The sequence below is a fragment of the Falco biarmicus genome, chromosome 6, assembly GCF_023638135.1.
Source record: "Falco biarmicus isolate bFalBia1 chromosome 6, bFalBia1.pri, whole genome shotgun sequence".
NCBI lineage: Eukaryota > Metazoa > Chordata > Aves > Falconiformes > Falconidae > Falco > Falco biarmicus.
Genome location: NC_079293.1, coordinates 72,131,664 through 72,154,111, shown reverse-complemented (window position 1 = coordinate 72,154,111; position 22,448 = coordinate 72,131,664). Strand labels below are relative to the sequence as shown.

General features: G+C 45.4%; 1 protein-coding gene across 14 annotated transcripts in view; it reads left to right on the top strand.

The window, feature by feature from the left end:
- The window catches only part of EXTL3 (exostosin like glycosyltransferase 3), a 131,207-nt gene that overhangs the window by 51,447 nt on the left and 57,312 nt on the right, over window positions 1-22,448 (top strand). For 6 of the 14 annotated variants that reach the window (XM_056342845.1, XM_056342850.1, XM_056342834.1 and 3 more), the window contains one exon: window positions 19,432-19,526. The exons of 3 other annotated variants lie outside the window; for them this stretch is intronic. The gene's annotated coding sequence lies outside the window, so the exon portion shown is untranslated. Of the gene's footprint in view, window positions 1-12,939; window positions 13,178-15,807; window positions 15,897-19,431; window positions 19,527-22,448 lie in introns of those variants that run through there. 5 more of the 14 variants (XM_056342844.1, XM_056342851.1, XM_056342837.1 and 2 more) reach the window with 3 other exon arrangements.

The following is a 22,448-nucleotide window of genomic DNA, read 5'->3' as shown; positions in this document are numbered from 1 at the left end:
CATCGTCCCCTGCACAGCAGTGGGGTTCCTGAAGCTTGGCTGTGAGATCCCTGGCAATGCCTCCTGCTGCCGCAGTGCACGAAAAGCTTTGATTTTTTTTCCTTCTGTTTGTAGCTTTGCTCACTCACAAAGGAGCGTGTATCGTACAGCATGTCTTGTGCAGCCCAGCCAACCAGGCATCGCTTCAGCAGCCTCCAGCTCTTTGAGCCCCAAGCACCAGGGGGTGAGGGACTTTTGTTTGGTTTACTTTCTGTTTTCAGTAGAGTTCTACACCTTGCCTGAAATCACTCAGCTAGCAAAACTTTTGTCTTTGTGGGTGGAGAGGAAGGGAGCAGGGAGAAAGTTGGTTTTGGCTGCCTTGTGGCTTTCTCACCCTGTGGCAGGTTCTGAGTTGCCAACACTTTGTCCCAGCAGCTCCCACGTAAATTGCTCTGGGGGGGGGTTCTGTCAGGGCTTTGGGAAAAGGGCAGTAAGCAAGGCTCCTAAACACCACTCGTTTCTCCATCACTGCGTGCCTTCTGTGGCCTTGGCCAAATCATTTAGCTTTTCCTTGCCTTAATTTGCCTAATTATTGCCTCCTGATATCTCCAAGTTCTGGTAATTGGTGCTGCTGGTTGTACATTGAGGCAATGCTAGGGAAGCTCTCAGCTTGCAGGGGGGACAGTTTCAGTGTGGTTCCCTGTTAGTCTGTAGCCGAACAAACAGCAAAACTCCTGTTTACGATGTTTAGTACGACAACTAAAGGTGCTGACTGAGTTTATAACATAAGGCTTAGCTGTTGGTGCGGGGTTGCTTGCCCATTCCAGCATGGATCCTAACAGGTGCTGCTGATGTGACCTTGTCTCAAAATCGAACTGTTGTTTTGGTCAATGTGTTAATGGGTGCTCACTGAAACATACCCTTGGTACTCTTCCTCTTCTGAATCATGGGGTAGATGTTGCCTTGGTTTGAAGTGACAGAGCGAAAGCTTTAGTGCATAAAACTATTCTGTTCATTTTATGAGTTTAGCTAGAAATCTTTTGTGTGTCTACAGTATGTATTATTATTTGAGGAACTCTGAAATTTAGGGTTATTAAATATGATCTAGCCTTTCTGCCTGGGAGGAGAAATGGTTGTGCCCTCCAAGTGTCTGGGTCAAGCACAGCTAGTGTTTTGTATCTTCTGTGTCTGTTGGCTTGTTCTTTGTGGACTGCCTTGTTTTTGTGGGTATTGTGGGTCTCTTTTCTGTAGTGCCTTGAGTTTGCAATGCACACATCAAAGGCTCAGCGTCAGTGCCAGCATCAGGAATAGCAAGCTTCCAGCACAGCGGTTGGGTTCAGCTGCTGGGTGGTATGTGGGGCACCTGGGGTGAGAGGAGTCTCTGAGGCATCCCATTTGGGGCTGGGGGCGCAAGGGATGTACCTGGAGAGTTGGAGCAGCAAGGATGAGCGTTTTGGGGTGACTCTGTAAAGAAGTAGAGGTAGAAATCCTAGTATCTACTGGAGCACTTCCCTAATGGGAGGGAGGGAGAGGGCCAAATCTGTAGGAACTGTCTGCAAAATGGAATAAGAATTGTAGTGGAGATGGAAGCAAAGGAGGGAAGTGTCCACTGTTCCTCATCCAGAACAAGGAGACACATTCAGATTGTAGGCAGAGGCTGTGTGCCCTAATTTAAGTCCTTTTTTCCCCCTGTTTGTTTTTACTTCCTTCTCACGTAATTTGTACTAACCGTACTGACATTTCTAGTTAAATTTCTAAGAAAAGAAAAAGAAATCGGAACATGAAACAGTTTTTGCAGTTTCAAAAGCAGGAAATCCTCATTAACTGTGGTGCAGCCTTATCAGTACATTCTCACGCTGGCGGTCTGAGCTTCACCACCCTGGAGCCCCCTTCCCATGGCACAGTAGGCTGTTTTGGCTGTTGGGAGCTGCACGACTGGCTAGTAAAATCAAAGCTATGCTGAACAGACAGACTTCCACTAATCCGGCACCCATTGGCCTGGTCAGTGGGATGGTCTGTTGTCCCACATTCATGGTGAGTTCTCATGTTTGCCCACAAAGCATTACTGGTCTTGTAATTGATTTGACAGAGAAATTTATGTCTGGGGGAAGTAATAAATAACCTCTTTCCCCACCACTTAGTGCCCTGAATGTTGTTAGTGTGACTCTTTTTTTGCTCCCCCCCCCCCCCCCCCCCCCCCCCCCCGCATTGATTTAGAGTGTTGCAAATATGTATTAAGTGTGATTCTTCATAGCATCTTAGGCTACCTTTTGCAGAGGGCATGACATGGAGCAAACAGCACACCTGGCTTCAGGTATTTCCCACGAGAGACATGGATCTGTTTTAGTACAGATTATTCTCTATCATGTAACTGAATACAGAAGATATGTGCTGCTTCTCACCCTGGACTTGCTGCGTATTCCTTTCCTCATTTGCTGCGAGACTACCTTACTACCCTTCTGCCTCCAAATAATCTGCTGCAGGGCTTGGTTTGGCTCAGGATCTTTTTTTATTAGAAGCTTCCAGTGCTATTCCCTCAGCATGCTATTGAAATACAGATGATAAATACTGTGGATCCTCCTTGTGTGTGTGTATGTATAGAGGTGGAGGGGGGCTGGGGGATGTCTTTTCAAGGAAGGACTGTATAGAAATTTTTCCCAGTTTTGTTTATATAATAATCAGTGTTTAGAATTCTTATTATATGCTTCAGCCTGATCACCTTTAACTTGATTGTTCTGAGATTACTTACCTGAAAGAAACAGAGGTTCATTATGTTAATTGGCTCTGAAATTACTGCATTAAATATCTGTAATTGTATTATTATTCTGGTCTTGCTATGTCCTAGGGTTTTCAGTGAGCAGAAATTAATATGGAAACCTGCGCTTTCTGCTGTTGCTGGCAGAGTCCCACGTGAGATTGGTGTTTAAAGAGCCTGTTCAATACTACTTTTAGCAAAGAGTGGGTTTGGTGATGTGGAGGCGGTAGGATCTCTACTTGAAGATGTCTGTGTTTAATCCCAGCTCCAGGGGGAGCTCCCTGCTCTGACTGAGGTGGGGCTTCTCCAGCAGAACTGCTCTGGCTGAGATCCTAAAGTGCTTTTTGGAGACAGGAAAGCACTGCTTACCTTCTGTTGTGCTAAGCCAGGTCGAGGAAGGGTGGCCTGAACACAGTACAGGGAGGGAAGCACCTGCAGGCATCTGCTGCAAAGCTTGTGGCCACTGAGGAGTTTCGGATTGCCCACTTTGGCTAATGGCCCTAGGATTTATATCACACATTTTTTCTGCTTGAAATAAGCCTTTTAAAATCTTGAGAATAAGAACTGTGAATACAGGGAAGATACAGCCACTTGGAAGACGAATTATGGAGGTGCAGTTGGAAAATTAATTTCAGGAGGAAACAAGTGTGAAATAAGCTGGTGTTTCCACTTCTGACTGCGTTGCCTAAAACTGTTTAGAGAAAGGGTAACTTTCTGCCAGTGTGGTGTGCCTTGTTCCTGTTGACAGCACGATTGCTACCCAGTTATGAGATCCTCTTAAAACCAAAGTCATTCTCCTCACTCCCACCTCTCTAGTTGGCCAAACCAGTTTTCTTCTTCATCAGGTAGAGTGAGAGTTTTCTTAACAGTTATGACAGCATTGTGGACTGGGATGAGCTGTGGCATATCTTGATACTTGCTAAACTGCAAAGCTCAGGCAACATTTCAGTGACCTGCTGTAACAGGATCTCCATGCCCAGCAGAAATTGTAAAGTAGGTTGGAACTTGGTGTCAGCAGAGGACATTGAAAAGAAGGGAGGGCTGCTGAGTAGTGGGTGAAGAAAGTAAGAAGGTTGGGGTAGGAGCAAGAAATTGGAGTGAGGAAGCCATGAACAGGTAGGAGATGAAGTGCATGGGGAAGAAATGAGAAGTGTCTGAGTTAAGAGGAGGAAATGAGGATCTGCTTTGAGTTCCTCCTAGTCATCTCTTTTGAAGAACATGTCTTTGTTTCCTCTCTGTTCCCTGGTGATCTGCTGGCAGAGGGCTGGCGGGTGACGTGCTGAGGAGTGCTGGGCTGCTGCTGAGTTCGATGAATGGGCACAGCTTCTTGCCCAGGAGTTGGGCAAGGCATGGGGAAGGTGTTCAGGAGAGGCATGCAGCCACCCTGACTGGGCTGGAGTAAGACCAAACCTTGCATTGTGTGAAAGGCACCAGAGTTGTTCCCTCGATGCATTGTATCTACCATGGTAATGATTTTGCTTCTTGAAGCCTGATTTATTTGAAGAGTCAGTACGCAGCAGGCTGTTCAGAGCTTCATTTGAAAGAAAAGACCTGTACTGCTTGGTCGGGCCAGATCTCTGTTTAGAGCAGCATCCTGTGCGGATGCAGTAGTGAATGCTTAGGGAAGAATGGAAGAGCAAGTGTTTATAGTGATTCCCCTCCTATTCTCTCCTACCCTGTAGCTGCCAGGGACCTCCAGAGCTGGAAGTTGCCAAGTGACCCACTCTTTCCATCCTTATGGTCCTATAGATCAAACTGCTTCTGTGTTTGTCCTTACCAAATTATAAGTATGTATGGTCTCTGCAATACCTGGAAGATGCAAATAAAACCAGGTGCTGATTGTACTTCTACCTTCATGTGCTAGCAGAAGTATGTTTTCAAGAATTCTGCTTCCATCTCCTGTACCTTCTGTTCTCTGCTTTTGCAAGTACTAGTTTGGCAAAAGTGGCACGGCTCTCTCCAGCACTGGAATAAGAGATGAGCTGGACTATCATCTGCATTAGGCATTGCTGATGCAAATTAAAAGCTAAATTCAAGCTTTAGAGGTTGCTTCTTGTTAAGGTGCTGTGAGTTGGAAAGAGTATTAGAGCCATGTTATAGCTATATGGGACACTTTTTAATTAAAAAAAAAAAAAAAAGGAAAAAAGAAAAATACCAATTCACAGAAGGAAAGCTACTTTGAGGCAGTGGATAAGCACACTGTGGGCAAGGGAATCCTTTTCCTGCTCGAGCTGCCTGTGTGGATGCCTGGAGCTTTGTAAAGATGTTTTCCACAGTCTGATGCACCCATTGTAGAAATAAGGACAAACTTTGCTGCCATTATTTTGAAACTATTTCCTTATTTGAGTCTTTGATCAGAAAAATCTCAAGGCTTTTTCCACCATGCCTCTGAGTCCTGTCTGAGCAACGTAAGACACTGTCAGCCTTTCCATGCAGTCAGATTTTTCTGAAGTTTTGCCTGTTTGTTGTTTTTAAAAAATAAAGAAGGTATTCTTTAGGTTGAAGTTGGAATGATACAGCTTCCATCTGGGAACTATTTTAATCTTAATTTGAAAAAACAGACTATAAAACACACACCCATAAAAACAGTTTGTCCTTTCCAATGTACTAGAAAATGATTCTCATCAGCCTCTTAAGGAGCTCTATGTTCATGTATTTAAGTGCCATGACATGTTTAGAGAGATAGTTACCATGGGTTTTAATACAGGGTCATACATAAATTTTCAGTATGGATCATTTGGGGAAGATTAATATGGGGAATGCGTTAATGGTAAAGAACTTGAAGTCAATGCAGATTTTGCAGCACTGGCTATGCACAAGTAGCTTAGTGACCATAAAGTTGCTGCCTGGTTTTGCTTGATAATGAGATGTAAAGAATGTACTTATAATTTTGGAAATCAAGCGTGCACATGTGTATGCATTGTCCTACCTAGCAGTGGAAGGGTACTTGACATGTATCGGAGTGCTGGCTATGGGCTAGCAGTGCTTCAACCTGATCATCTGTCTGCTCTTGCCACTTTGTTGTCATCTCATTGGGACCTGCGAGTTTTAACAGCAAGGAACACCAGGAGTTCAACTGCCTGGCAGTAGTGTGGCACTATCCAGATATGTTGATCTGTTTTTCTACGGACTTCTGGAAACCAGCTTCTACTCTCCGATTCTGGCTTTTTAGTGTTCGTTGTGTCTCCACTGTGCTCATGGCAGTTGAGTTTGTGGTACAGAGACAGGAGTAAGGCACCACTTAACAGCTTAAGAATTTACCAGCTGATACCATCAATTTTCCATAGGGTGACACTGATTTCCCAGGCTTTGATTTGATGCTCTTATTCATGAGCCTGACAGAGCCTGTGCGTCTCCCTCACCCCAAGGGAGGTCCCTTGATTAAGTCATTTGTGCTTCATGGGACCGCATGGGGAGCCCATACTGCCAAAAGTAATGAGCTGAAAAGACTGGCAGTGTCAGATTATATCGGCATCCTGCAAAGATCTCATTTGCTTCTGATTCCTTGTTATTCTTGGTGGGCTTGGTTAAAATGCTGTCTGATTTTTTGTGATACGGAATTTTTTGCAGATGTAGAGAAGCAGAGTTGGGCAAGGGATTATGCAAAACATGCAAGGTGTCTGGTGGTGTTTGACCTGCAAGGGTTGTAACTGCCCATCTTCTTCTTTGTCCCAGGCAGTACTTGCTTTAGGGATTGCTGAAAACAAGAACCACCAAATTGCTTTTGAGTAACGTGAAATCCTGATTATGGAAATGTTAATCGTGTATCACAACAAGCATTATCTTTTTCCTGCTCAGAAATCCTGCTGGTGGTCTATGCAAGAACAGAAGGACATTTAAAGACAATTTTGCTTAAAATGTACTTGTTAGAATGCCTATGTAAAACTGGTACCTTTATGGCTAAAATCAGTGTTTGTTTGCAAAGCAGCGTTGGTGTACTGAGTAACTTGTATGAATGAATAAAATGTCAAGGTCTTTTTCCAGAGGAGCGTGGAGCCTAAATTGGATAATGCAGCAAAACAAAACAGCAGAGAAAGGTGGATAAAGAGCCCTAATTGGGGACTAATGCAGGTTTTTGGCCAGGAGAGGGAATGGTGGCATTCCTAAGCATCTCCTTGCTATCATTTCCCTGTAACTGATCTTATAAAAACACTTGGAGAACATGTAACTTAAGGTGCGATTATTGTATTTTGAACAGAGTTAAGTTATAATGATAGAAAAGTTAGCCTTATTTTGCCACAAGTGCTTTTGAAGCTGGAGGTTGATTTTGGGCTCTGAAGGGAGGTGAGGACTCCTGGCTTGCAGCCACCACGCACATTGCTGATACAGATGAGTGGCCAAGAGAGAGAGGAGGAATTTCTGAGCTAGCATCTGGCAAAGGTGTCCTGAACTGCCCTTGGGAGGAATGTATCTGCTTCTCTCTCTTTTCTTCCCACTTCAGAGAGATCCTAGAGACACCAGATAGCTAACTCAGGTGCCTGATGTGTCTGGTGGTGTAAAATCTTTATCTGCAGTTTGACCAGATTTTCACTTTTCAGTGCACCTGGGGCTGATGCGATCACCTATTATTAAAAGTTTGCCAGACTTTCTGTGTTTGAAAATCCTGCTTTTGGTTGCTCATATTTTGTCAAACTTTTGGGGCTAGAACTTTCTAGCTAATTGTTTGCTGGGAGATGTGCTTTTTGGGAAGACTCTAGTGAAAACTATTCAGCTGTTTTGGAGAACGAGACTGAAAATACACACTTTCTTACAATAAAAAAATAAAATAAAATAAAATAAAGACACAGTGACCATTTCAAGTCACATTGCCCCTGCACTTGGGAGCACTGGTTTGTTGCTTGGCAGATGTCTCTTTTGCTGTTCTCATAAAAATCCACCAAAATTGGGCCAGTTTGGAAATGTGCGGGAGAATAGGGGCAGGGAACTGGAGGAGGAGGGAGAAAATCTGTGTTGCTTAAGTATCACTGAATATCACCCTCAAGTTTGATCCTCTCCTTGCTGTTGCCATAGTGTGTCATTTTGGGGAAGTTGCTGGAAACAGTCTCTTCAGAAATACCATTTTCAGAGCAGTGTCTGTTTTTGGAGACCCTGGATCTAGTTTTGCAGGGTTAGTGGGGTCAGTGGGACCTGTCCTCTGTGTGCCTGTATGTGAAAAAATATATGTATATATAGCTGTAAGTTGGCAAAGATGATGAAATACATCTATATGAAGATATATTGAGGTCTGAGGCATCCCCGCATTAGCAGAAGCTGTTGGTCCTAGTCTGTCCCTGCCTCTGAGGCTCATGTCCTTATGGAGGGACAGCCTTAATGTCTGGAGAGCTTCATCCTGGGCTAGGTCTGGGTTGAAACTGCTTCAGAAGATTTTAGAAGAGATGTAAGAAAACACACTTGCACAAGTACTGTTTCTGTAAGAAACTGTGCTGGAAGTGGGCTTAAGGGCAGTGTTTCACACCCTCAGGTGTTGGGCAGAGCATCAGAGAGATGCAGAGCGTGGGACATAGATGCTCTGGTACCTGGCAGTCAGTGCCTTCAGGAAGCAGACAGGCAAGATGCTGTGACCCTGCAGAAACGGAGGCCCAAGGGAGCAGAAAAAAATCCCCAAGGGACACCTTGGATCAGACTTTACAGGTTCCATTTGATACATTGTGCCTTTTTCTTCAACATACTCTGAAGTCTGCAGAAAAGGGACCTGAAGCCCTGTGGATTCTTTGTACTCCTGCCGCTTGGGCTGGTGCAGTGGCCTCTTGGCTTGGAGTGTCGTGCAGGGCCCCAAGGGTAATGACCTTTCTTTTTCTTTTTGGTGGAGGTGGCAGTGACCTGCAGGAAAAAGAAGTATGGTGAGACGTTATGGAGCGTTTTGTGCCTGTCTGCCTCATAAAGGAAAGTTTTAATTGCAGGATGGCAGAGATGAACAGACATCTTGTCTCTGCTCAATTTGTCCAGCAGGAGTTAGTAAGTGCATGAGATATTCTTCTGTAACAAAACAGACCAGCTAACAACCTACTTGACTTAAAAGACGCACCCTATGTCAAAATGCAACAGTCTGGTTAGGTGGAACCAAAGTTGCCCTGAGAGCCTCTGGACTTTAATGACCTTCTGATAAAGCTTTTGTGTATATTAAAGTTACAGATCGAGTGTCATTGCTGGTAGCACTGAGCATCATTCCTGTGGTGATGAAAGGCCTGCAGGAGTACCGGATGGGAGGAGGAAAACGTGAGGGTCATTGACAGATGTATTTCTCTTAATTCCCAGGCAAATACTTAGATTTGCCAGTTTTTCAAGTTATTGTGATTTGATGGATAGTAGATAAGCAGATTCATTTTTTTAAGGATGACTTGTGCCTAATCAGTTTTCCCTTGTCCATAGTGAAAAGAAATTGAGTGTAATGTCTTATTCTTATAGGTGGGAGTGGGTTCTTTCTGAGCTCGTGGTAAACCGCTGCTCTGAACGAATTCACTTTTGCATGATGAGACAGTGTCTAAGCTGTCGTGAAGACAGTGTAAGCTCCTGTGTCTGCTTTTCTTTCATCAGTGTAGGAAATAAAAGTCACATAAAGGCTGTGGTAAAGCTGCAGCGCTCTAAGTGTGATCATGCAGGTTCTTAGGAATAGCTACACCCTTGCTGTTCTTGTGCTTTTCATCAAGTACAGAGTTGCCGCCTGGAAAATCTGTGGACTTCACAAAACTGATGGAGTTATAAATCATTACAATAGGATGATAAAAGACTTCAGGTAATCCAGATGACTTGTAAACTGCAGTCCCACAAATCACATGTGAAGTGACCCACAACAAAGCTGCATGTGGAGGAGGAGCAAGCAGCATGGGCCATGCCTGGAGAAACAGTTGCTGTGAAAAGGTACTGAGCAGCCACATCTACGTCAAGTCCCAGAGTGGTAGTGCAGTAAGAAGTGTTTAATGCCATCTGTGGACATGTGAACTGGGAAATGGGAACAAGGGATGTTTTTATTTCCAAAATATCTGTTTATGAAAGTATGGGTGGAATAGCTTATTTAGCTCTGATATCGTATTTTAAAATAGACATGGGAAAATCTAGAGAACACGCAGAAGGAGCAGCAGGGCAGTATTTGGAACAGGGAGAAAATATGTGGACTTTTAAAATCTCCTTCTGTGTTTGGTCAAGAGAAAGACTGAAACATGACTCACTTTTGTGGGGAGAGGATGCTGGATGCTGCCAAGTCCACTGGAGAGGACCTGGAGAAGTACCAGCTATTTGGAAGGTAATGTTAGAAGGTAGACATGGGCTGCGATTAGTTGGTGGAGCACGTTACCAGGGAGGGATGGATTCACTGCATCTTTTTGGATCAAACTTGCATGCATCTTTGGAGGTTGTTCTTGAATGAAAAGCAGGTAACTAGATTTACTGGAAGATGCATAACAAGTTACTTTTGCTTTACATGTTGGTATGCAGAGATACAGAGAGGGTGAGGCTGTTCTGCTTGTGCAGAAAGTCGGTGGCATGGTCACAAACTAAGCGATGATATGTATCAGTCCAGTGTCTCTCACAAAATCAGGGCCAGGTCAGGAGATGGTTTCTGAACACCTCGTGTCAGCACAGTTGTGTGTGGTGACAACAGTTTGGTGGCATTGAGCGAAGGGAGTTTCCATGCCCTTTCTTGAAGGCAAAATCCCATAGCACCATTTTTGCTGTGAAAGTGAAATGCCATGTGAAAACAGAGGGTGGTTTTGCAGCTGGAAGTTCTTGCTTGGACTGCTTCTTTTTGAATGAATTTCCACAGTGGACTGGAAGCTTAGGATAATTTTCTGAAAGGAATTGTTGCTGCTTCTCTGTGTTTTATCTGCCTGTGGAAGAGGGAAGGACTTTTGTGCTGAGCAGACTCTAATGCACCTTTTGCTCTTCTTTGAATGGGCTAATTTGCTCCTACTCAGCATCCCTCCACTTGCATGCTAATTCATTGTGCCACCCAACTGGTTTAATGTGAAAAGGATTTGTCATATTCCCAAAGTGGGCTATGACTTCAGGTAAAGCAGGATAAGTCAGCCACAGAGGACCTTAATTTGAAGGTCCGTTTTCTTATCCTTGAAAGTCTTAAGCCTGAGGAGCATGTACAATGTGGCTTCTTCATTAAAGCTTTTTCTGAGGTAGCTAAAGAAAAAATTCTTCCCCCTCCCCTGGTACATCCTAATGCTGTCTCTTGTTACACCTTGTTGATAAATGGTAGGAGCAACAGTGCCGGGGTAAACATCCTGTTCTCCTTATCCACCTTCATTTCTGTATTGAACATCCTTGTGCGTTCCTCCTTTTCTTATGCCAAGCCCTGCTCTCTCTACGCAAAGCTGTCTCTGTGCATCATCAGATCAGCTCAGTTGGCAGGCTTGAGCTTGCCGAGGGAATTCAGGGATTTTTAAAGGGGATCTGTGTCCGTTTGGGATTTAGATAGTCACGTGGTCATCTAAAGGCGCACAGTCAAGAGCTGTGTCTCCTGCAAGAAGACACAAAAGGGAAATTGTGGCTTCTGGAGTAGGTGGTTGGGGATGCACAGACCTTTCAGTTGAGCATCTCCAGCATGAGCTACACCCTGCCTTGTGTGTTGGAAAGCTCCTAGTGAGCTCTAAGGTAAATTATTAGCTTAAATGCCTTTCCCATCCGGTGACTCAGCAGGCAGGCAGGAGCTTTTAGGGCGTCTCTAACCTGTTTGACTTTCGATGCGAGTCTGAACCCAGACTGACATAGTAAAGGGTAAGGAGAAGGCAGTAGAAACTAATCCTTTGCTAGCAGCATTGGACTTGGGGCCAGGAGTGGGGGGGGGAATAATTTCCCAGTTGTTTCTGGGAAATCAGTTGTTTTTGTTTGGGTTTGCAGAAGAAACTTAACAATTTATTCCTGTTCTTCACAAGCCTTTTAAAATTCCTTTCTTGCAGTGGGATTATAAAATCTTTGATACTCTTTCTGCTCTGCCAACAACAGGTTTTAATTTCACTGTTTATATGATTTTGTTTGCTAAAGTGAAAAGTAGATAGGGGCTTACTGGTTTTTTTTTTCTTTTTTTCTGTGTTTCCCCCTCCCCCCCCATAGATGCCTCCTGCCTTATCCCACTGCAGGCTGCACTGTAGCTCTGACATAACAAGCGGCACACCGAACAGCCCATTTCTAGCTCCCTTTTACATGTTCTTTTCCAGAGTATTAATATGCTGGGTAGCCTCTGTGCTCAAACGAGGCATAAACAATTCAGACAGCAAATGCTATAGAGCAAGTGCAGTTAATGGACCCAGATGGTTATGTTGCCAGTTTTATGTGACGTTGCCTGCATTAGCCTGGGAAACTTGCTGCTCTGAAGTATCAGAGCTCTATTTAATGTTTTGTGTGGTCCAAGCTTCTGATGGACTTTGGAATCTCCTTAACGGCATGGGTATGGGGGTGCCAGAAATGCCTTCTGCCTGACCTTGTGTGATGTCTCTGTCCCCACTGTAGTCAGCTCAGCAGCTTTGGTGGAGAAGAGACCCTTGGAGAGATGCCAGCACATGTGTGCACAGTGGAGCAGATTGAAGCCCACCGTGCCTCAGACAGGGACGGATGGCCCACCGGAGCTGCAGATCTGAGCTCGTGTAGTGTGCCATGTCTTGATCTTGTTGGCCTTCTGCTCAGGTTGGGTTAGAGCCTTGCATGCCGGGAATGATTTTCACGGGCATATTTCTGTATTAGGTTACAGTATTTGTTTACCTTGGTGTGGGAGAATGAGCTTAAATAACCGTACTGAAAACAGATTTTAGATAAGCAATAGCATGCCTGACTGTGAAAAATAATGATGGTACAGGGGGATGAGGGATGTTTTTTACAGCTTGCATGAGAGCATTGAAAGAAGAGAAAATAGGGAAGCAAGTGGATGTAACTGTCAGGAAAGGGTGAGATGAAAGCAGATTGTGGTGTTTCTGTGACAGGGGTAAAGGAAAAAGCTTTTTAGTGGACGCTGTGAGCATGAGCGAAAGGAAATGGGCAAATTTATCTGGATAGTGAAGAGATGAGGTCAGAAAAGAAAACTGAGATAGCTAAATATCCCAAGGTGCCATTTAGTGCTGTGTGTTTCACTCTTGGCCTTCTCCAGCCCCCACTAACGTGGATTGCTCCAGGCCACCGAGGGCTGAAAATTCTCCATCCTGGTTTCCTGTGGGGCAGGAGGAGAGCTTGTCTGTGTATATATCTGAGATGCTGTTTTTAATTTCCAGGAGGATGTAGATCTTATTTGTTTATGTTGGAACAGCAAGCTGGAGAGGCCAGGAGGAGACCATGTGTCTAAGAGCAGGGCTGGATTCTCCAGGGAGCAGGGGAGCCTTCCTGGGCATCTCTCCATAGCTGCTCTCTGCATCAGTCATGTCCTGCTCTGCCTTGAGCCTGTGTTCTTGCTGCTTTCCTCCAGCCCTGCATCCCAGAGGTTCAAGGCACTGACCCTGCCTGTTGTACACAGTACAGTATTAACATTTCTCTTGTTGTAATCACAACGATCTTTGCTGAGACATAAGGACAGGTTTAATCTCTAGTTTATGTATTGCAGCAGTCCCCATGATGGACTTCTCCCATCTCTAGCACTTGGTGGTGAGCTTGATGACTTAATGTGGTTGCTTAGGGCAAAGCTTCCTTTTTACTTTGTGAAGCAATTCTTAACTTGCACGCATGCTTGTTGAGGTTCTCTGCAGCAGACATCTGTCACTTGCCTTTCTCCTTTGGACAGTAGCAGTGAGACGCACAGTTAAAGGTTAATGGTGGAGTGAGTGACAGATGTTGGTAAAAGTCTCTGCAGCGTGTGCACTGTTCTGCTCTGTCTGTGCCGAATGCAACCCTGTTTGCTTAGCAAAATAACTGAGGATGAAAGACAGGAGTGACATGGAAAAAAGGCACTTTAAATGTTCTTTAAAAAAAGACTGCGACAACAAACTTCTGTTTCAAAGTATGGAGGGGTCTTCAACCATTAAATATGTCACATCCTGTGGATTACTGTGATCTGGAGAGACCTTTGGCTCAAGCTCACCAAATGGTAACTCATCAAAGAAGCGTCCATGGGGCTTGGAGTGCAAACATATAATATGCAGATGGCATAGGGAGTTCACAAGGCTCTGAGTCCATGCCCAGGGAACAGATACTGCCTTGCTGAGAGACCATCTGACAGCCTCCTCCTTTTAGATGACTTTTTGCATCAAAGATGACCTGAACAACTTTTTAAAAAAAACGTTAAAAAAAAAAAAGGCTTCCAAACTTAAAGGTCCTGAAATCCAGCTACAAGAGTCATCCCTCTGCTTAAGAGATCATTCTTTGCAAAGTAAGTTTTGCTTGTTTTCACAGATTTTTAAGGCATGGTTGTCTGGCACAGGGGCATCTTTAGCTCTTGCTTCAGCAAACATAGAACTCTCCTAGCGTGGTGTCTGCACATGCTGAGGGGGACATGGAGGGACCCACAGCAAGGGCAGTCAAGAATGACCCGTTTTCCAATACTTATCACATCTGATAAACAAGAGGGAAGGGAGGCACAGCTTGATGAAGGGGCCCGTGTGAACCTTATGAAGTTCAACAAGGTCAAGTGCAAGGTCCTCCACCTGGGTTGGGGCAACCCCCAGTATCAATGCAGACTGGGGGGTGAATGGATTGAGAGCCACTCTGTTGAGAAAGACTAGGGCATACTGATGGATGAAAATTGGACATGACCCGGCAACGTGCACTTGCAGCCCAGAAAGCCAACTGTATCCTGGGCCACATCAAAAGCAGCATGGCCAGCAGGTTGAGGGAAGTGATTCTGCACCTCTGCTCCCCTCTGGTGAAATGCCCCTGCCCCTTCCCCCTCCCCACAGTGCTGCATCCAGCTCTGGGGCCCCCAACTTAAGAAGTACATGGACCTGTCGGAGTGAGTCCCAAGATGGCCAGGAAGATGATGAGAGGGCTGGAGCACCTACCTCTGCTACGGGGACAGCCTGAGAGAGTTGGGGTTGTTCAGCCTGGGGAAGAGAAGGCTCCAGGGAGAGCTTATCGCATCCTCTCAAAATATAAAGATAAAGAGGACTTGTAAGAAAGAGAAGGTCTTTTTAACAAGGCCCATAGCAACAGGACCAAGGGGCAGTGGTTTTACACTGAAAATGGGTAGGCTGAGATCGGACATAAGACTTTTTTTTTTTTTTTCTTCTTTTGATGATGAGGGTGATAAGGCGCTGGCCCAGGCTGCCCAGAGCAGCTGTGGGTGCCCCATCCCTGGCAGTGCTCAAGGCCAGGCTGGACGGGGCTGGGGGCAGCCTGGGCTGGTGGAAGGGGTCCCTGCCTGTGGCAGCGGGGTTGGACTAGATAATCTTCAAAGATCCCTTCCCACCCAAACCACTCTGTAGTTCTGTCATCTGAGTTGGGGTTAGATCATGGTGATCAGTGGTTTTCTCTCAGGTGACAGCAGTGGAGTTGCTGAGGCTATTGGTGCAGAAATAACTTGGGGTTGCTAATGCTGTTCTAAGGCTTCTGTCTGCACAGATAGAACAAATTATCTTTAGGGCATCAATTCCTGCAGAAAACCTCACCTTTGTAGTAGAGGCACTTCTGAGGCACCAAATAACACTGCCTTATGCCTTGGGTGATGTATGCTGGGCTCTTGCTGCAACTCGGTAGTGCAACCGAGATCTACAGGCAGCAAGGCTGCCTCTGCCAGAAGCATGGAGTGGCCCAGGTTCAGCTGGTTTTTCCCTCTGTGCTGAATCAAGATCTGTAATTCAGATGAAAACGTGACCCTGTATGCCCTTCCAGTGGAGGTTTGTCAGCCCTGGGAGCCCCCTGTCACTGCAGATACCCCACGGGGTGCAGTAAGGTGGTCCACATGTGTTTTGTGGCTAGTACTTAAGGACCTCGGGAAAGCTCATCACTCTGTGGAGCAATAGGGAAGCAGGACTTGAATTCAGTCATGTGATTTGTCTGGTGCCCCAAGTAACGCACTGTGATCGAGAATGCTGCTGTTCTGCCCTCCCCCAAAATAACATCCCTCTCCCTTTTTCTGGATTAGTTTTTGTAATTGGCTCTTGGAGCAAGCAACCGGCAGACATTTCAGCAGTGGGATGTTCTCTGCCCTCCAGGCCCATGGTGTTCAGAGTCGCTGGATGTGGATGAAGACCAGCATCTCTTACCAGCTTGGTCTAGTGGGAAGAAGCAGTTGAATTGGCCGGTGAGTGCCCCAGTTCAAGGAACAGCTGATGCAAATTAAGTCGCTTTTTGATCATCTGTATAGAGAAGAGCCCAACAGAACCCTGGGGTGCTGCTTGGACAGAAAGCAGATGCCTGCTGTCTCGGGAATCTTCAAAACATTTTTGCTTTTGCCAGCACTGTTTAAGGCTTTCCTGGATTGGGTCTGTGCCAGCCCTGTTGTGCTCCAGTCCTCTGCTTATCCCCTTCAGGGGCTGGCACAACAGGGAAGCAGCAGTACCTGCCTTTGATTGACGGGGCAGCGCCAGGGATGGTGAAACAAACACCCCAAAGATCTCTAGTGTCTCCTCTCTGTCTTCTGGGACCAAGTCTGGAGGAGGTGACCAACCTAGCCTGCTTGCGCTGTGTCCCTCCCACATGCCAGCAGCACCTTGGCAAGCTGTGTTTCTGTCACAGCATACATCAGAGGAGCTGATTTTTGTGCATAGGGTTGAGGGTTAAGGAGGGGCTTGCTTAGAAGCAAATTAGCACAAGGTCTCTTTCAACAATTAGAGTGTGTGCTGTCCATCTAGATTCCATCTAGACCCATCCCATGGAGAGCCCATTGCACACTACCATGCTTGACTTTAGCCTAAGGGACGTGAAGCAGCATGTCGCCTGCCTTGCCGTGTCGCAGCAGATGTGTGCCAGAGCGCTGCTGGCTCCCATTGATGGCGGGGAGAGTCATGACGCACATATGTGTATGTGTTTCAGCAGAGCTGCGAAAGTGAGCATTTACCACGTATTACAGAGCCACCTCTCATTCTGTCAAGGGAGAGTAACACTGCAGGATGTGCACATCCCCGTGAGGGAACGATTTGGTAGCAGTTGGCAGTTGTTGACTCTTGAACAGCTTCTGCTGGTCCAGCCAGTTCTTTAAAGGCTGGCATTTTTCAGTCTTTTTTTTTTTTTTTTTTTTTTCCCCCTATTTGAAATGGCAGCTTGCTAAGGGCCAGATATTGTTGTGACAGTACCTCTGAAATCCTTAAGCTGCTTGTATCACTCCAAGGAGCCAAGCAATAAAAGAGCTAGAATAAAACGTATCCCACAATGTCCTTCATTTCTGCTGACAACGGCAGTTTAAATTACTGGTGCAACCTTTTAGCATAGCTAGCTTCTAAAAACTAATAAAAAATAAAATGAAGTCATAACAGCTGCTTGCCATCGCTTCTCTGATGGAGAGTAGCGAGAAACTGCTTTTCTTTTTGGGTGAGCCTGTGCTGGTGTACTATTATTTCTGTTAATACTATATTCTGATCACTGTCGCTAATATATGCTGTAATTTTTACATTATGTAAGTTATACAGTGTTTATTGGGGAAGGGGCTTTGCTTTTATCATAGGGTAGCATTTATTCTGTGAGCACCCTAATGTTTTTCAGAGCTTACATTAGAATTAGGCTTTACAAAAACAAACCACACCTAAGCTCTCAGGAAAGTGGTTTGTTTGGCTGATGTGAATTTGCGTGTCCCATTTCCAGGAGCTCTGATTCCTTGGGTCCTTTGCCCCAAGCGTCTGGAGTCTTGAGGACCCAGAATAATTTGTGACTTTGGTTAAATGATTTGTTTTTTTCCAATGTGAATTTTTATTTTGTAAAGTGTATGCATTTAAAGCTTGTAATAAAACATTTCCAGACTTCAAACAGCCAGCAAGGGTTGTGTGCAGATGCTGGGTTTGCATCATGTGGGTGAGCGTTGAAGTGTGTATTTTGCAGGGCATGTTGAAATGAAATCCTCAGCTGTGGCTGTTGAGTAACATCTTCAGTTGTGATTTCTAGAGAACTCTTGGAAGAAGCTTTGCCGTGCAGGGAGGAGCGAGGCGTGGAGGGGTCGTGGCTGTTAGTTCTCGTTGCTGCAAACGTCTTGTAGCCTTGTGCAGATGGAAATGTGCCATGTCCTGCAGCCTGCCAAGAGAGAAGAGCTACGTTCATGATAACCTTCCTTCTTTGTAGCCCAGAGACACAGGCACTTGGGAAGCATTTTGCTAGCCAAAGTGAAAAGGACGGAGGCAGCCTTTGTAAGCAGCTGCCAGTCTTGTCACCAGAGCCCAGTACCAGCACCAGCTCTCTGCTGGGAGCAGCAGCGGAGCTGGGACTGTGTGAAAGGCTGTGAGTATGGAACACATTAGTAAGAGTAGGGGTGGGAAGCTTGGGACACTTAAGTTTGTACTGGCTGCCAGAGCTGTGGCTGTCCAAGACTGTGTAGGAGGATGAAGGCAGGATGTGGACTGTGCTGATGCGTGGCGCTTTCTGTTCTGAAACAAAAGGAGATGCCACCTACAGCAAAGGCATCGCCTGCTGAACGATAGTCCCAAAGCCTTGGACTTTGGTTTAGCAAAAAGTATTTTATTTTATTTGTTTTCTGTATGTTTAGCTGCTGAGATCAGACAGTTTGCAGCAGAAGTGTGTCTGAGAGAGGATTTGAGCTAGGGAGAAGGCTGGATGAAAAATGACTGCGAGTTACTGGGCTTGAGGCTGGAACTCGTGGGTGGAGCTCATGGTGTGTCATGCCACAGGTCAGACTGGGTGGCTTGCAGTGGTCCTCTTTGACCTTGGCACTTATGGAGCAGTGTAGTAGACTTTTTTCTTTTTTTTTTTTTTTTTAATTTTGTGGGAAATGGTCACATGCATGTGGCTTGAGAGCTCTCAGTTGCCAGGTGTAGTGGAAATGTTTTCTGTGAAGGGAGCTGAGAACACCTGTTCGCTGGCTTTGAGCTGATCGAGTGCAAAGCTGGTGACCCACATCTCATCTCATTTAGCTACAAAGGATTTGAAACATCCCTTCTCCAGGTTGTCTCATTTAGAGGAAGGTATCAGCAGCAATGTTTGTAAAACATGCTGATCATTTACCGCTGCAGTTCTGCTGCTGTAGATTGTACTGGCTCTTACAGGGCAAAGTACCCTCAGCCCCAGCTTTGAGAGTTGGTGGAGTGAAGGTAACTCAGCAAGTTAGCGACAGGGCTGACAACCAAAAGCATCTCTTGTGTCCTTCTGTACCCATCTGTCCCTGTCGGTATGCATACTGCCCTTACAATCCATCAAATTGAGGTAGGGAAGGCTCAGAGTTCATTTTCCTGGTGTCACTGCAATGGAAGGGGCGCAGGACCAGAAGTCTAAGTCATCAGAACTTTGCCTGGGGTATTTTCGGCAGTCTGCTTTTTACTACAGATGCCCTGCCCTCCTTTTGTGAGTCTTTGCTGTGCCAAGGAGTATGCAGGAGCTGAGGATGTGCCTCATTGCTCTAGGCATCATAGCACCCAAGGGCTAATCCTGTGCCTGTCTCCTCAGGTGATATCCTCCAGCCTCCGATACTCCCCAGTATCCCAGATTATCAAACCTAGGGGAGCTTGCAGTCTTAAGGCCAACTATGTTGTGAATTTCTCATCTGTTTGGAGAGGGGCTGGAAGGAGTGTTTTCAGCCGATGTGCTAATAGGTAGCCTCTCTTGCATATAGTGCCTCTAGGCGATAGGTAAGGTTTCTTAAGTCCCTGTGGTTTTGTTTGTGTTTTTGTATTAAACAGGAGAAGAACCCTTGAGATCCATGCTGGGAGAAGGAAGAAAAGTAGTGAAGGAGTCAATGTGTGATGTAGGACAGAGCTGAGCCAAGACGCAGAAGGTAAAGCACAAACGAGCACCGCAGTGTCAGTCTGCTCCATGCCTGGTATTAGATTGCTCCTTCCCTTGCTGTACTTTAACACAGTCCATCAAAACATCTCTGCATTCTTCTAGCAACACTCTTCCTTCTCCCCACAGTCGAGGTAAAGTAATGGTGAGATGGGGAAAGCTTGTAAAAGTTGGACAGCAACGGTACAGTGTCATCCATGGAGACTTAATCAAGCCCGTTACGTATTTCTTTTGGCCATCAACTCTTTTATTTAATGATCTATTATTTGCTGTAAGTTTTAGCCAAATTCAGTTGGCAGAACTGCAGGCAAAGAAGTGGCATTTCACATTATTCTGATTTCAGCAGTTTAAATTCAACAGGGCTTTTAAAATCATAATGTCGCTAATGGCCTCGGCCTTGCTGGCTGGCTCAGTGTCTGGGTGCCTCGGGATCCAAATCCCTGCAGACAGCTCAGTGGGGAGTTGCGCTGTGAAACTCTGCACATAACCTGAAAGTTCTTCTTCTTTAGCATCATTCATTGGGCAGATTCTTATCCCGAAACACTTTGTAACCAAGGTAGGTTCACTGTGTAAGGATTAGCCTATGGATGCTGATTGGGCAGCTATTGCAGGGGTGTGTGGCTGAGTGGAAACCACAGGCAGAGGCTAGACACTGCTGCTGGCAGCGCGTTTCTGCTTCTCCAGCTTTGCTCTCACTCCTGCAAAGAAGCCAGAGGATGAGATTTTGTGCCCTGTGCTGAGCTCCTTCAGTCAAACACTGGAGTATTGTCAAAACTGCTGATGAATGTGGGCTTGAGCAAAGGTGTCAAGCATGAAGCAAAGTAGCTGGAGCACAGAGTCACTTCTGTCTCTGCCAAGGAGTGGGATTTTCTTGCAGAGGGACGAAAGGGCACCAAGAGGCAGTTGTATCCTATGCAAAGCTACTCTAGCAGCCCGAGTTTCTGAGTGGAGGTAGCACACAGATTGTTACGGGGCACCACCACAGTTATTAGAGTTGGGATTTGGCTGCCAGATCGAACTCCTGCTCTTAGGAAAACTTAGATGAAATGTAATGGCCTGTGATACAGTGAGAAGCAGGCTAGGTGCTGTCAGGGTCCCTTTTGGCCTTGAACGCTACTAATTGTGAAAAAATCACAGCTGCATCTCTAATGACGTGTGACCAGTTCAAGCCCCTGTTTTGACTTGCTGTCAAAAGATTTCTCCAGGAGCGCTGTGTCCTTGTGTGTCATGTTTGGAGCATCTGTTCTATATATACTTGGGCTGAACCACTTCCAGCAGACTTTACAACTGTGCTGGTGATTTCCTCCAGGAAATCCAGCCATGCAGGATAGTGTTTAGGTTATGGGATCGTGGCAATCAAGCTATAATGGCACTGCCTTTTTGTTTTCTTTTTTTTTTTTTTAACTTGTTAGCTGTCTCCGCACCCCCAACCACATACCTATCTGTACATGTAGGAGGTTTTTTTTGCTGCATTGTGCAAGTGAAATCCTTTTTGATTTGTTCCAGAGCAGCCCTCAAGCTCAGCTCCTGTGAGAGCCTGCGGACTCAGAGTTCAAAAGATCTCACGTCTTTGAGGCCAGACTGTGGTGTTCCATCTTGCCTCAAAGTTAAACTGAAAGAGAAAATTACTATTTTTCTTAAAAAGAGAGAAAGAGAGAAAATAAGCGTGGTGTGTAAGGGAATCAGTCTTGCTTGCAGCAGAAGAAATCACCAGCATGCAGAATTTCAGGTTAAAATCTGGTTATTTAGTGAAGGTTTTACTTTGAAGCACCTAGCATGTTGTCTAGTAAGTGTTTTGAAAAGATAAATATTTCCCTTTAAAGCAGTGATGTTGGCTGGCTGGGATCCAACCTGTGATCCTACATTAAAGCATTTTTTGGTGTTTAAACCACTATATTGCCACGGTGGCTAGAAGTGGTAGTTTTGATCCCTAATTTCCTGCAGATCTGCTGATAACAAGGTCTGGCTTGAGCAGAGTTTTACATTTGCTAGCTCCTGAATTCGGTCTTTGGCTGTGCTGAACTTCAATGCAGGCAGAAGTGTTGGTCATTGGCATAATCGCCTTGTTGCCTAGTTGATGTTTTTGAGAACAAATGCTAAAAGATAGACCAAGGACATTGCAGTTCAGCATTTAGGCCTAACATATGGCTCGTTTTGTTTTCCTTGCTGCGTGACTTGTTGTTTGGAGGTGGAAGCGAAGCACATGGTAGAAGCTGGAACATGGGCTCTAGTACATGCACCAAACAAAGGCATGCCTTAAAGGTGGATTTCTAATGCTTAACTTCTAACGTCATCCTGTGGAGTGATATTAAATGTGTCCAACAGTTGCTGTGGATATCAAATGACCATCTTGACGTACCAAAGGGGCTGGGTGTGGTTGATACCTTGAAATGCCTGTTATGCTGGATGCTATAGTGATGAAGTATTAAGCCCTATACTAAAGATGAACTGTGCACCTTGAGAGGAGGTGCAGACAGCTGTCTGGCACATATGTTTATCTATGTATGTGTATGTATTTATATGCACATATGGAGCAAAATAAGTATGTAAGAGTGTTATTATATGTTAGCTGTCTTCCTAGTCCTAATTTATGCAGTTGTTGCTACAGCTATGTGTTTGAAAGGGCAGGGGTAATAGATGGAAGGCCTTTAATATACAGGGACCCTCCTTTTAAAGATCTTTTCTGAGCAAGGTGACCTTGGCTCTGCTTCTAACTCAGGAAACCGGCAATGCAGTGGAAAGGAGATGCTGATCAGTGCAGTGAAGGCTTGGTCAGATGCCAGCAGATGATAAAACACAGGTTGGGTTGGTGGTATTTTAACTACAGGTGAGGTGGTCAGGCTTGCCACGTAAAATGGTGGATGCTTTCCTGAACTTCTGTGTATTGAATATATACCTGGGAGGTGCGTATCTA